Source organism: Dreissena polymorpha, chromosome 11, assembly GCF_020536995.1.
Source record: "Dreissena polymorpha isolate Duluth1 chromosome 11, UMN_Dpol_1.0, whole genome shotgun sequence".
In the NCBI taxonomy this organism is placed as follows: Eukaryota; Metazoa; Mollusca; class Bivalvia; order Myida; family Dreissenidae; genus Dreissena; species Dreissena polymorpha.
The window spans coordinates 60,762,951-60,779,139 of NC_068365.1; positions in this window are offsets into that span (position 1 = coordinate 60,762,951).

Sequence of the window (16,189 nt, forward strand, 5' to 3'; positions counted from 1 at the left end):
GTAAAGCTACGTATGAAGTTTTAAAATTGTAGGTGGAAGCACTTTGATTTTAGAGCCAATGTTAAGGTTTTAGCAAGACGTGGACGGTGGACGAGCTGGCTATGACAATACCTCTGGTTTTCTCCGAAAACAGCCAAACTAAAAATCAGACTATAAACACAAAGGGGGAGAGGAGGTTAAATAACAGCTCGACAACAGTATCACAATCTTACTCATTATGAGATTTTATTAGAGTTTTGTGGAAACTGGGCTTAATGCCTGTGCATGAAGTGTAGTCTCAAATTAGACCGTGCAGTCCCTATACAGGCTAATCAGGTTGACACTTTCAACCTACAATGGATTATATTTAAGAGGAAGCCGTCAAACAAAACTTTCAATTAAAACAGAAAGTGCTGTCCATGATTGGCCTGTGCAGACTGCACTGGCTTATATGGAATGTTACTTTACGCACAAGCATTAAGCCCTGTTTTCCCAGAACATGGCTGATAATAAACTCCAACTAGAAACAGTCAGGGGGAGGGGGAGCATAAATAACCTCCGGTTGAAAAAAAAAACCTGGAAATAAAATAAGGAGGCAAGTTACAATTCAGAATGCATGTCTTGTTTTTTTAATTAAGTAAGGTGACTGTTTAAAAAACCATTTACATGTTCGTAGTAATTTTGATTGTTGCATAATATAATTAGCTTAAAACGTTTAGTAACAGGGGATGGGCCTATGGAAAAGAAGCATTTTTGTTTATTTTGTCTTATGCGATAAAACGATTTCTCACACCATCATGGTGGCGGATAAGATTGAACGGTTATCAACGCATATATACATTTATAATTTTACTTTCAAAATAAGGAAATATCTGATAAAACAATATAAAGTGCCGTAATCATTATAACCAGTCAAATATAAATCCTTTATAAATTTTATTTCATTTAATTATGTATTTAAGTAAACCTTACAATAGTTCTAGTAAAGACCACAATGTGTTTTTTAGACACAGGAAGTGTTTTTTGAGGACAAATATTGGACCTAAATTTGGCCTCATACTTTATCTCAAGAAAAAAATCCCAAAATGACTACCTATATATATTTAATTTAACAATTCAAAAAAGTTTCTTTATTTACAGCAATATTCAGTGTCTCCTTATCAAGCTCTATGAGTTGAACCTTATCAATTATTATGTTCAAAACACTTTATCTGAATTTTATAATACTTGCAAGCAAAAACAAAACAACTCAATATTAGTCAGACCATAGTAAATTACCAATCCAAAGGGCACAAGCGATTTTCCAAAATGGTTAAAACAAACATTGACCTAATTGGTCAATGGAGATAAATACTCAGTTGTTCTTTTCCAGTACCCTGGTCCTGGCAGACACATTGACAATGCCGTTATCATCGATGTCGGACACCTACTCAATTTGGAGTACTCCACGGGGCATGGGGGGAATACCACTCTGAAAACAGCCACAGGTATTAATTACAGGGATCATAAGTAATGACAATTTTGTTCATGTGGTTGAATCAAAAAATGAGCAACAGTAATTCAATTTCACAGGCCAGAACAGAAATTCAATTTCACAGCCCATATTAATACTCTCATACTTTATTTTTTATTTTGCTTTATTGACAGAAGAGTCAAATATTCTGAAGACCAATCATGTCAATTTACTTCAGCAGGTTAAACAAAAGAACATGGTCACTTAATCTAAACTATTCATTGCAAACCCTTTGACACACAAACAAGCAGAGAGATTTCTGTCTACAAGTTATTGAGCCCCACTCAGGGAAAAACTGGGCTAAATTCATGCAATTCCAGTGTCGTCCCAGATTAGCCTGTGCGGTTAGCTGGGCTAATCAGGGACGAAACTTCCTAACTCAACTGATTTTGTTTTGTTGAGAAGAGACTTCCTTAAAGCGAAACAATACAATACAAGCTGAAAATGTTGTCCCTAATGAGCCTGTGCAAACTAAACAGGCTGATCTTGGACGACACCGCACATGCATTCGGCCCAATTTTCCTTGAGCAAGACTCAATGAATGACCATCTTACCAGCATGAACTGTCCGAGAAGCTTGTTGTGTGTGGCGATCTTGCTCTCCCCCTGGACCACCATGATCTCCACAGTCGTCTGGCCTTCAGCAGCCGTCGAGTACACCTGAAAACAATGGTGCAGTAAGTGAAACACTTCCAGTGATAGAAACAAGTGGTTGGCCATCCCTCGGGGCTATTAGATTTAGGTCCAGGAAGTCAATTTCTAATTAAGAAAGACAGTCCTGGCGACTTGCTTTAGAAACAATTTTCTGGCAGTTTATCAGATTACGTTTAAAAACACTTAGGATTCAGGCTAATAAAAGATCATAAGACATGAAATCAATTTTAAAATATTGTCGGATTTCGTTTAAAAAATAAATATTAGATTGTTATGAAATGTACTTGGTTTTGGGCTACTTTTTGTTTGGTTGAGATACAAAAATACTCGAAACAGTTGCCCGTCAGTGAAACCTATCCAACAAAGTTAGTTTCTTAATCCGACTACAGAATTGTGCTCACGGCTTACGATTGCTAACAGTCTTAATCTCGATTTTAAACTAAAACAACATCAGTTCGTCGGTTGGAGACAGACCCCATCTCCAAACAGGGCCTTGACAACCTTTTCTCAATCCACAATGACATATCGAAAGAAAACAAATTTTACACTTACCTTTACCGTCAAACTAGTGACCCCAATTTCAATAGGGTTCATCTACTGTACAAGGCCAGTTTGAATTATCAAGCAAATCGCTTTCAAGGTACAAGCATCCTTATTTTTTTATAGCCTCGAGGGCCTTACTGTCAAAATTTAAACAAAAAAATAGACGGTTCACAGGTTAATATACAGTACAGAATGTTTCAGTATTACATCAAGAAAAACAATCGGGTCATTTAAACACATCGGTGACAAGGACAAAGAACAGTTTTGATATTTGTTATAATTTTAATAAATTTTAAGAATCATTAATATCTCTGGCAAAAACTGGAGTTTGTGGATGATGACAATGGGCCAAATAGTTATTTGATAAAATGATAAACGTGTTTCTATATCATGTTATGCATCTGGCTGCTTGTCAACTATCAAGGATGTACAACCTGAATGATAGCTATTGAACAGGAATTTGACATACTTCGGTATTTAAATAAGTGAGGTTAATTCATATAATAATACCCCATGCAATTAACCGTTTAAGATTCGTATAACTAAAGGACTGTTATTAGGGTAACCAGCTATGTTAAAGGACACATGCATGGCGATTTTTATGTAATCAACAAAAAAATTTGTTACTATTTTCAACATTCCGGTGTTTCTTTAGTGAATTGCATTTTCGTACTGTATAATTTTGAGTTTGTTTCCAAAGCTGAGTAAAAGATCAAACATGTTCTTAGGAATGGAACTATTTGTTTGTACAAATTGCAATTTTTTCATTATTTGAATTGATAATTGAAACTGATTACGTCAACATATGGCAAATGGCGAACACTACTGAAACGTGAAGCACAAAACCGTTCAAAGGTTTATGTTGAAACTAACCTGTGATTTCTTTGTAGGGATTGGAGTGTTTTTGTTGAAAACTTACTTGTAATTTCTTGGTAGGGATTGTGAAGTTTCTGTTAAAAACTAACCTGTGATTTCTTGGTAGGGATTGTGAAGTTTCTGTTAAGAACTAACCTGTAATTTCTTGGTAGGGAGTGTGGTGTTTCTGTTGAAAACTTACCTGTGATTTCTTGGTAGGGATTGTGGTGTTTCTGTTGAAAACTTACCTGTGATATCTTAGTAGGGATTGTGGTGTTTCTGTTGATGAGCCTGCTGATGATTCCGCCCATGGTTTCAATGCCGAGGGAGAAAGGAGTGACGTAATGCAGTAGAATGTCTGTCACATCACCCGCCAGCACTCCACCCTGAGAGGGAAGTGAAGAGGAATCATGCAGAGAAAAAATGAACAATGCCAGTGATTTTCGTTCCTTCTTTATTAAGTCCCATAAAAAGGTACCAATTGACACAAATGACGAAATTCCCAATTGCTGTCTCAAAAATTCCCGAAAGGAAGGAAACCTAATGTCAATTTCATTCCAAAAGTGAATTATCTGCGAGTGAACACATACAATGAGCACTGAAGCTGTATGTTGCAAGCCAAAAGACATGTAAATGAATATTTTTATTGGTTTGTGCAATTATTACCAAGGAATTTAAAAGACCCATAATTCCGAATCTGAAAATTAAGACGAAAATTTTCAAAATATCAGTTTTTTTCACACTACCTTTTCCTAATTTGTTTGGTACTGGAACTTCTCCTGATTGGGATATTTTTAATGCATTTCATGGATTGTTAAACGGCCTGGTTGCGCGAAACTTGAACTACAGTTAAGGAAATAGTCTCTTAACTTCAGACTCAAAGAAAATTCATTTACAAAAATAGTTTTATATCTAACATTTTGTTAGATTTTGGAATAAATTAATCTGATAAAAGAATAAAATTAAGTTTGCGAAATTACACAGCCTTGGTTTATATTTTTTATTTCTCCTCACCTATTGACAAAAAAGTTTCGGTCTAGTTCTACCAAAAAACAAGAGCTGTCTCCGAAGGATGACACATGCCCCCGAAGATGATCTGTTAGTTGGAAGATGATTTGACAATTTGCTGATTATCGAACTTGACCTAGATCGTATGACCTTACATATTTTCATGAAGTGTGGCGAAGATCCTATGACATTTGCTCAAGTTATTGAGTGGAGACGAGAAAAAAAATCACGATGATTCAAGGGCCGTAACTCAATGGTGTCTGTGTCAATTTGGCCGATTATCGAACTTGGCCTTGATGTTATTGCCTGACACATTTTCGTGAAGTTTGGTGTAGATCTGATGACAATTGCTTGACTTATTGAGCGGAAACTAATCCGGACGGACGGACGGACTAACTATCTAACGGAAGGACGGTGCGATGTTATTATGCCCCAAGAACCGCTGGTTCGGGGGCACAAAAAAGAATTCACCGGAACGATGTAAATTATGTGAACATATATAAACTAATGAAGGTCGATGCTGAGACTTAACTAAAATTATCAGCTCTGAAACATGACCATATCAATAACACAAAGGTATACATTCGACATATATAGGTGTACAAACGAATATTGTAATAAGTCCACCACGGTACAAACCCTCTTAAAGTAAGTAAAAATACTCAATTTTGTTTTCCGCGTTACTTCGACGTTTAACAGCCGATAACGAAAAAAATACACGTATACATGGCACTCATTAAAAAAATACAATACTATTAAACATATTTAACATATCGCTTTTTTACTTACATTCATGTGTATTCCATACTTTTAAACGAGGAAGATATACGAATTGTCATTGATTATGTCGTGTTTACTCGGGTATGAGCCGATAGAGCATGGCTATTCAATAAATAATTGTTGTTTTGGTAATTTGAAACCAAAACGTCTGGTTTAAAATACGTGACAGTAAATGGGTACAGGAAGTGATGCAAGATGAAATGAAGCGCTAAATTGAAAAAATGTGGATACATGGATATCAAATCATGATTTGACATAAAATACCCGGTTATTCCTTGCAGCTAAACGTAGGACTAAATGTAAAATTAATGAAGAGTATACACAAAATAAAGCTGTGAATCATGCGATTAAACCTGTAACTATGTTTCCGTAGTATTTGCATTATCCGGTTATTTACGCCAAAGGGAGCGTATCTCACCGATCCTATGTATTACATAATTCGTCGAAGACTCAACGATACATCCACCTCGTTATTTTTTTAGTAGTGAATGCATTCAATGTATTTGTTTCATATTTGTATTTATAACCGATCGCATGGTTTTGGTTAGTTTTTCTCAACAGGGGTTACATTTATCTTTGGTAATTTGTATTGAGCCGGTCTAAGGGAAAACCTGACATAAGGACGTACGCGGCAGTTTAGTTTTAAGCAAATATGTTTTGACTGTAACACCGGTTGCGCAATTAGTATATGCTTTTTCGGATATTCGAATTAACACGGGATGCATATTCAATAAGGCAATGCTACCAAACAAATAAGTACTATAAAGTTTAGAAAATTGATAAAAAAAATGTGTAGCCCCTAACTTTAACAGCAAAAATCGACCATTTTTCCTGCAATTACAAAATCTTTTTTATCGCGTGTTTGAAACAGCAATCAAGAATCCTATTACGGAAAAAATTCAATACTTCCTTATAACTGAAAATGTTTGTGTCGCAAGAACGACTTGTTTAAAACGGATAGCTTTTCTTCAAATTAAGCAATGTGTAATGCTTAAAAATAAATCGGAACACTTTAATTTCTAAAACAACGGCTTAAGATATCAACTTTTATGTAGTGTTGTTTCTGATGATGAATTAAAAATATTCATCCACGACGCTCTGATACTTCTGAACCATGTGCGGATGGTGGTGCATCTTGCCGCACGTGTATATAATACTTGCATTTTATTTATTTGTTGCGCTCAATTTATATCTCTCTGACCAATATGTTTGGAAAACAAACTAGCATTGTGTTTATTTTTGGTAAGCAATTGATAAAAAAACATTGATATACACTAAGGCATTTACAGGTTGGTAAATCGTTAAACAAAATAGTTGAACTAGCGCCGGTACTGCACCTGCAACTAATTTATATAACCCACATAACGCAATATTACACGAATGCAATTAATATTCATATTCAAATTTCATTTTGTGACACGTTGAAATACTTAAGACAAGACATGGGATCACGTGTAGCATTGGGGAATTTGATAAGGCCCGTATTCTGGAATTAGAAAACTGCAGCCTTTAAAATACAAGTATATAATCGATTCTTAATAAGATATATTCTTCTAACATTGGACAATACAATGACCCGCATTATATTGAGCAAACAGGATCGGATATTTATTTATTTAGTTCATTTTCAGCCGTGATGTGTTGGAACTTAGTATGTATTGTTTGGCTGCGAGTTGTATTTTGAATTGTAATTGTGAACAAAAGAGCCTGGTGACTTAGTAAATATCCCCCTCTAAAGGCGGAGGGATATAGAATTGGCCTTGTCCGTCCGTACGTCAGTTCGTCCGCCCGTCTGCCACAGACAAAATGTTGCGTTTTTTTATTTGTCCGATTAACTTTGTCGATATCCATTTGATGTTTTTGTAATCATAATTATAAATGAACACAGAGAGTTGTACATTGTTATCAATATTTTTTTCACGTGTGTGCTCAGTTTTGTTCTTTTTAAGGCATATTTGCGAGGGAAACTCACATGTTGAAATAGTCGTTTCATTTAAATCTCAATAAAACAAATAAGAACATCCGTCACCCTTGATTTTTATTTTATTTTAATATCAGCAAAAGATTGATCAATCAAAATGTATGCTGTATGTAATACAAAATAATTTAAACTACCGCGTCCGTTCTTAAAATGTGTTCTGTATTTTAAAGTATCTGAGTCATTGTAGATTTAAAACAAAATACTACTTTTCAAAATTATTACATTACAGTGGCATATCAACAATTTATAGACCATTATAATTTAAACAAGTCATTATAGATAACGTTGTTCATGTAGGTAGTGAATGATTGCTTTACATATACGCCACAGTTGCATTCTGTAGAATCTCTATGCACATGCAAACTTGTTTTTATCCCATTTTCAACGCGACATTGACAGTATAACACCTTATGCAATATACTAGCCTCTATTCAACCTTGTGGGATATACCTGTCGCGTGCACGGACTACTTTTTACTTTACCACTGAAAGGATTTTTCATAAGAAATAAAGTCGAGAAAACTTTAGCTTCAAAATTATACGACCTTCAACCTTTAAATCTAGTCATATGACATAATTTTTCGCCATCCGTATAATGAATCAGCTGATTTATGGTGTCATTAAATGACACTTATTGCGTCATTTTCCCCCGAAAAAAATTGACGATTTATTATAAACGCGACCTATTTCACATGTACATGTACTGTATATCGACAAACGGTATTTGAATTCTCAATTTATCACATTTTCCTTATTTCGTGTAATATGCATTGTTTATAATCCATGCATATACTTTTGACATTTAAGAATGTGCAACAAGCCATACAAATATCGCACAATTCATAAATAATCAGCAATATTTGCTTTCCGATTTATATCACGTTAGGCAAAGAGCTGTGTAAAGTATAAGATGGTAAAAATAGCACCACTCTGGAATTCGGAATGTCCCATTTTGTACACGGGTATTATCCATTGATTTATCTGTTGTGTAATGGAATGTTTTCCATTCTTTGTGTATTTATATATTAAATTATTCTTGTGTACAATAAGGGCATTTACTATAGACAAATAACATTGTGCAAGTTTAAACATAATTATGTTTGTATGCAGAAATCTGCAAATGCACCCGAGTTTACCAACGGCTATTATTTGATAAACTGCTCCGGTTCATTTTAACAGCAGTAATGTACATAGAGTACATGACGAAGCGTGTGACGAAGAAGAAAGTTTTCGAGTTCATAAACTCATTTGAATAACGTGAAAGGATGGCATAAGGGTCTTTATTTAACTATCCTAAAATAATTATTTAAGACCCTAGATGCAAAATCGTCAATTATTGAGTTAAATGGATTAACCTATGGATTTTAAAGGATAATTAAAGGTAAGATACTAGTTCGAACGTGTTTTGGTTTTTGTTTGTACTTTTTTCGTTCCCTGTTCTCGGGGAAATGCTTTTAACATGGGCGCCATTGATGCATCGGATTACACATGGCATAACCATGATAACATTATATAAAAAAAACACGTTCTGCGCGTCCCTAAATTCGTCGTCCGAAGTCGGAAAACGTATTGCCCTGCATATAAAGTCAAATAAAGTGTCATTCGCTGCAATTGTCTGTTTACTCGTCGATGGTGTACATGTAGAATATATGTTGACATCGACATTATTTTGTTAGGAGCAATCGCCGCCATATTGAATTTTGATCATTTTCTTTCGAAAATAAAACGAATTATTGTAAAGTAAATCTTCTTTTCGCGGTCGTAATGTGTTACAATTCGCATTCTGCGTAAAATTGAATCGAGGCATATGGTGATATTTTTACTCGTTTAACAGTTTGTGTGTGATTTTTTAAAACTATTTTTCGTACCAGAACGAATACATTTATATCACTACGCATGGTTACATTCTTTAGATTTTAAGCGCTTTTAAGAATGAATTAAAAAATATTGTTAAGGTTATTAGATCTATTTATGTTAAATGTCACGTTGAAAAATCAAATGGGATAAATAGAATACTAGGATTAGCGTTGAATACAGAGAATCTTATGTTGCTCGGCTCGAACACCGAAAGCGCTCGCCAAGGCTCGCGCTCCCGGCGTTCTAAGCCTCGCAACATAAACTTCTCTGTATTCAACGCTAACCTAGTATTCTCTATGTAGTACATGTATGTAAACGTTTTCCTAAAAATGCAATACTTGTGTTGGATTCGATTTTTATCGTAGACAAACTGTGAAGATAAAATTGTAATTCATATATATTGTCCTAGCAATTCCAATAATATGGTTCTGCGTTAATATACAGTAATTAATACAAATGATATGCCGTGAATTGGTGAAGTCATATCAAGAATCACAATTAAAACCGTTGTATGCGCCTTAAAGTGTATTGTATACGTATTAATTTTTAATTGAATACTTAATTAGCCTAATGTAATGATCTCGATACACATCGTTGTTTAATTTGTACTTTCATTATATTCAAAATTTACATTTGCATACAACAATAAAATGGTAAAGTCATGTCAAGAATTTCAAAAAAAGAATGTGGTATACCCCTTTAAATGTATCCAATTACCTTTTGGGGGGTTCAGTATAAACTTATATTTGTTTGATCTTGCTACACATAATTTGTGTTTTCACTTAAATTAAAATCTTCTTTTGCATTGGCATACATAAAAACATAGACCACGTCATATCAAGAATTACAACAAGTTGGATGCTGTATTTACCTGCTTTTACTGATCTTATTACAAATAACTTGTGTTTTCATTTAAATTTAAATCTACTTTTTCATTGGCATACAGCAATACATGTTCTAGTATGTGTTTTGACCTGCACCATGTACATGGTTTTCACTGTGTTTTTAAATTGTATTTTAATAAACGACCCCAGTGACCTATTGTTTTCTTTTTATATTTGTATAAAGTTATAACTCATTTGACATTTAGGTAAATTTGAAAAAAATCTATGTGGAGAAAAGCATGTACAAATTAAAATGACTTTGATGCATTTTATTTATTTTCACATGTGAAATTCTGTTGTTTTTGTTTATGTTTAAAAGATGATAAAAATATTAATCAATCGATTCATGTTAAAGGCTCTATAAAGGTGAAGATCCGTAATTATGTACCGATTTTTAAATATTTTTTTTATATTTTATTTATAAAGGTTATCAAAAAACAATATATATATATATGCTATTGGACATTACAATAAAAAATAAGCAATACAACTTGTTTTGAGCTCAAAATAAAGTGTCCTCCAAGTCAATTGTGTTTACAAACACTCAGTATATTTACATCGCTGTTTACTCGGAAAAGAGAAAGTGAAAGTGACTCAGGTCACCAAAAATATAACGACGATTTTTTAACGTTTTCCGGTATCACCCACAAAGTAGGTCTCTTCTAAATGGTTTAAACGTTTGTAGTGATCTAATAAGTTACTTGCTGCTGGTTAAAAGTTGTTTAAAATAGAATTAAAATTGAATTTTCTTTCGGCTATTTTTAGCATATGTCACCGCTCTGAGGCTACACATCACGTTAGTTGCAAAAATGTAAACATTTCTTCCAATTATGAAACGGGTTTATCTTCCATAATTCTTGACAACGTTGTACCTAAGCTGTTTTATTAGCAGTTTTTATGCAAGAGTAACTGAAATCCGGTAAAAATCAGACCAGTTTTTATGCATAATAATTGGATTCGTCACCTTTATAGAGCCTTTAAAAAAATTAATTTGCAGCCAAATTAAATCAGTACTACACATTTTATAATATAAAGAGGTTGTTTTCAACACTTTTCTCATTAATTTAATCAGGTTTTTATGTTATTACCTCATTGGTGAATTGTACTTGTGCTGAAATATGCTTGTTGTTCAAATGCGAATACAAAAATAAACAACACCGGTAACCCATGATTTTTATTTTATTTTTGTATCCACAACAGATGGTTTTACCTTAATACCAAAAATTATCAAATTCTAGGTGGAACAAAATGTGCATTGAAACTACAGCATACGTCCTTAAGATAACAGTAAATTCAATACTTTATACGTGTAATGTTATACTTCCTTACACACAAAATAATAATTGAGTGGAGTACATATTTTTAGTGTATGACACTCGGTATGATATTATTGCCTCGATCTTTGTGCATGTCAAGCACGAATATTTACTAATAAATCAATTTTTAAATTTTACGATTGGAGAATTCATCGAAACTTGCACGAATGCGGGTTACAATTTGCTTAAAAGAAGCCGACAAGTACTTCCAAAAAGCATTGAACGTTGATACATGTTAAATTATGTCATACCTTTTGTTACTGTTCATTCATTCAACCTAGAAAACGTTTTCAGTGAATTTGTATTGGAGTCCCTATGTGCACAAATATGACTTATGTATTGAAGAATGTTGAAGGATTTGCATAACATTTTTGGCGTCGCACTGAAGTGCGGCGACTAGCATGTAATACGTTTTTTTCGCTTATGGGACGAGAAGTTATTTTACGGACCAATGTATATATTTTTGTTGTCAGAATATCTTGCATAGTGGTGAATTTTTTGTGTAAATTAGTGTAAATAAGTTCTGCATGTGTGCCTATTATATTTACTACAATATGTATTGCCAATAATGCAAAGCTAATTGTTATAATTATCAACTGATCACATGGACAGGGCAATCATAAAAGATCAAAGGGACTGGGCAAATACGTGAACCGGTGAAACTTTCTGGTTTTGTATAAAAACAAAACTTCTTTGTTACACTATCCTAGCAAACACCTAGTTCCTAATCAAGGCGCTATAGAGCGCGAAGCGCGACACGTATTATTAATTGTAATAATGAGCCTTGATAAAGGAAGCAGCCGCTTATCAATGAGGAGCACCATCACAGAACCACAGTCTCATTACTCTCAAGTCCTCCTACAGGTTTTTTTAAGAACCACATATACAAGGGCGTAGGCCTGACCCGTATCTTGCCAGTTGCCAGTGGTATAGACCCTTTGGTATGGACCTTTAACCCCGCTCACTATACAGCGTTTAAAATTATGGGTTTACATTTAAACCGATTATTAATAGCTTATTAATATCTTAGTTAGAAGGTGATTTTTCAAGCGGTTCCGTAGTGTAGTGGTTAAACGCTCGCTTTGCATGTGAGAGGCCCAAGGTTCGAGCCCCATTAGAATCAAATTACATGTATTGTATTTGTGTTCTATGTTAACTTTTTGTTTTGATGTAGATATTTTAGTTTAAATAAATATGCTGTTTTATTGTAACTTTTTTTGTTTTTATTATGCCCATGAAATATATGAGTGAGAGGGTGGGGGGGGGGGGTTCGTAAACACACTAAAACTTTTACAGTGTTTTCATATCAATGAGTACTCAACCCCTATCGTAAATGAGCAACGTAAGAATAAGTTCAGAATCATATCCCCTTGAAGTTGAGAAAAATATGAAATTACGCTTACAAGATGAAGCAGATTTTTTAAAACCTACACAGTACTGTTCCATTAATGAAAACTGCACACGGATGCCATTAAAAAAGGAAAAAAAATGAAATAAAATAAACTATGAAATATTTGGGGGTTACAACACAAAATCATAGATAATGGTTATTTGGGGGTTATAACACAACATCATAGATAATGAATATTTGAGGGTTATAACACAAAATCATAGATAATGGTTAGACCAGTATCTTTTTCTATTTTGTTTAAAATAATCGGCCAATATATTAATATTTACAGCAGAAAAAAAATCGTTCCATGTAACTTCATTGAGTGCCTTTTACACTGAAATTCCCGACGCCCTTTGATGCTTTGCATCAATACTTATCTTGTATCCAGATTGAAATACGTATAGTGAAATATGAATGGATGATGTATCGTCCTTGATAACGGTGTTCAGTTCTGTTGGCACAAGCTGATCAGGGACTACGCTTTGCGCTTTTATGGATTTTGTGTTAAAGAAAGTCTCATCCGAACGATAATCCAGTGTAGGCGGCAAGTGATGTCCCAGATGGGCAAACTTTAGGGGCAAATCTTTGACGATACTTTACGGCCATGCATTTTCCAGGTTTTCTCGGAGACAGGTAATCGAAACAGGATTGAACTGTTTCTTAAATAAAATCCGTAGCTATCAGATAGAACTGTGTGTTAAAAAACGAATAGACACTACATTACCATGGTTTTTATTGAGTTTACAAACAGTTCATGAAAAGCTGTTAAATGCAAGTACTAAGCTTATTTTAAAATTAAGCAATTAGGATACACAATCTGATACTCTTTTTTATCCCATAATATGTCTTGTGTCATTTTAAATTATTTGTATTGATTTATATTGCAAAGCATGTATAACTGTTAAATTTACAAACCATATATTGTATAGCCTTCAATTATGAACTTGACAGGTATAACCCCATACATAAACATGTGCTCTATATTTCTTAAATCACAATATTAGATCTGAAAGTATTATTATTAAAAAATATTGATAACGTTTCCTTAATTACGAAACACAAAAGTAATTTGCAAACGTAGACGTATCAAAGATCAACGATATATGAGATGAGTGGTTTACAGTGCATGTCGTTAATCTAAATGCATTTATTTCAAAGATAAGGAATGTATCGAATACATATTTGTATAAAAAAGAGCGATTATAGAAAAAAACAACGTTTAAACGATGTATTATATGAACTATTGGCGCAGAGCTATTTTAAATTACATAAATTTGTGTACATTTTTAAATGCATTTTGTAAAAATCATTGCTCAGTTTATGATTACATAATTCACAAAGGCATACATGAAACCCAACAGATTGAAGGTAACCAAGGACTTTACTCGGTAAGAAAAATATCGTCAATGTGCTCACTTTATTCATTTAGCATAATAGATTTGATACATGACCATAACATCACTTGTTGTTCAAACACAAACGATATTTTGCAAGACATTTGATATAAATGTAAAAATTCTCTCTTTGTCTAATATTGTAAAGGATTATATAAAAGTTACAATTATTTGTCGAAAAAATTACTTAAATTCAAATGACAAATTCAAAACATCCGATTCGCCTAGGCCATAAATACACGTAATGTTATTACCTTGATCGTTTCATCGACTTCAGAACTCGTTCTAATGCCTAAGAAAATCGTTCCCACCAATAATTACCTCGTGGAAACAAACAAGTAAGTCGTATGTGATACTTAGGCTGAGGAATAAGTTAAGGGTTGTGAGAACGAGTTAGTTACTTACTTAAATTTCATAACGGTTAACGATCAATCGTGGTTACAACATAGGTATCTAATCAATAAAAAGTGTTTCTCAACATATTTTTCAATAGGGCTGATACAAGAGAGGCTCATACAATTTCGGACGGGATAAATCTGCCAGATTCACGCTTTGTTTTAAAATGGTGTGCGTTATTATTGTTTGATTGTGTCTTGAACACGAGTTAGTGATCTCGTTCCCACAAGTTACTATCTCGGTCTCGCGTGTTGGCTACGCCTTACCCACGACTAATCTTGGTCGTTACCGCCATGACTTACTAACCCGTTCGCATGAAGTATCCTCCTTCTATAAAAATAACGAGTTATAAATCGCAGAAACGTCATAAAAGCATACACAAGTTTGATCTGTGCCAACGTAGAGACGTGTGTGTATTCCATGTTATTATTAATTTAGTGGTGAGTATTCTTTCATATGGCGATTGCCCCAGATGACGCATTATGTAGGCCAGATGATGATGCCATATAATGGGCCTTTCAGAGAGGAGACGACATAAATGATATTATGTTATGCCATTTGTTAAAACACAGTATTTTCTTGATTTATTAGAGGCCACCTTGGCGGCCATTTTGAATTCAGACCCGATTGGAGCCAACAAAAAACTCTGAGAATACAAATAATATTTTATCTAAGGAAATGTAGATTATCATCAGCATATTATTCAAATAAAACCTTCCAATCATGCAGCGTGAGCCTCTTTTTCTTCTCGAGCTCAATTTGAGATTCTGTCATGAGCTATATCTTGGAAGTGCTTTGGCGGATTTCGTTGAAACTTGTTGCACGCAAAATGGCATTGTACACCATCTGTTAATAATGGAGTTATGGCCCTTTGTGTCTTGAAAAAAATGCTTTTTAATATAGCACTTTTGTGTCCGGAGCCATATCTTGGAAGTTCTGTGACGGATTTCATTGAAATTCGGTATGAGTATATATATGAATAAGATGATGATGCACGCCAAATGGAATTGTACACCATCTGTTAATAACGCTGTTATGGCCCTTTGTATCTTGCAAAATGCGTTTTAATATAAGCCTAGAGCTTTATCTCCATCAACACATGAGCTAGATCCTTGAAACTTTCAATTGTTGTTCTCAATCACCTGGGGGTGCTTTACATTCCACACCCCTAATCCTTGGGGCTAAGGTCAAGGTCACACATCGAGGTAAAAGGTCAAAGGTCACAAGTTCAATGAATTAGTCATTATTTAGTCATTCCTTTACTATGCATCAAGGGATTCTGTAATAACTGTCCACAATTGGTCTCCATTATCTAGCTGGGTGTCAAATATAAGATCCAGGTTGCTAGGGTCATGGTCAAAGTCACACACAAAGGTCAAAATCACACATTTTGACTAAATATGCCTAATTTGGTAAGGATTCTACTATATTAAAGTTCTACACCCATCCATAAATAAAAATGTTATGGCGGGGGATATCAATTCAACGAATTTGCTTGTGGTATTTACCCCACCCAATGTTCTTGTCTTACATCTCACATTAATTGATCATAAAATTATGCACATGATGTATTATAGATTTATCTTCCTCAGTCCTATTGGCATGTAAATGTAGTTAGGATGATAATTGTATTTGAAC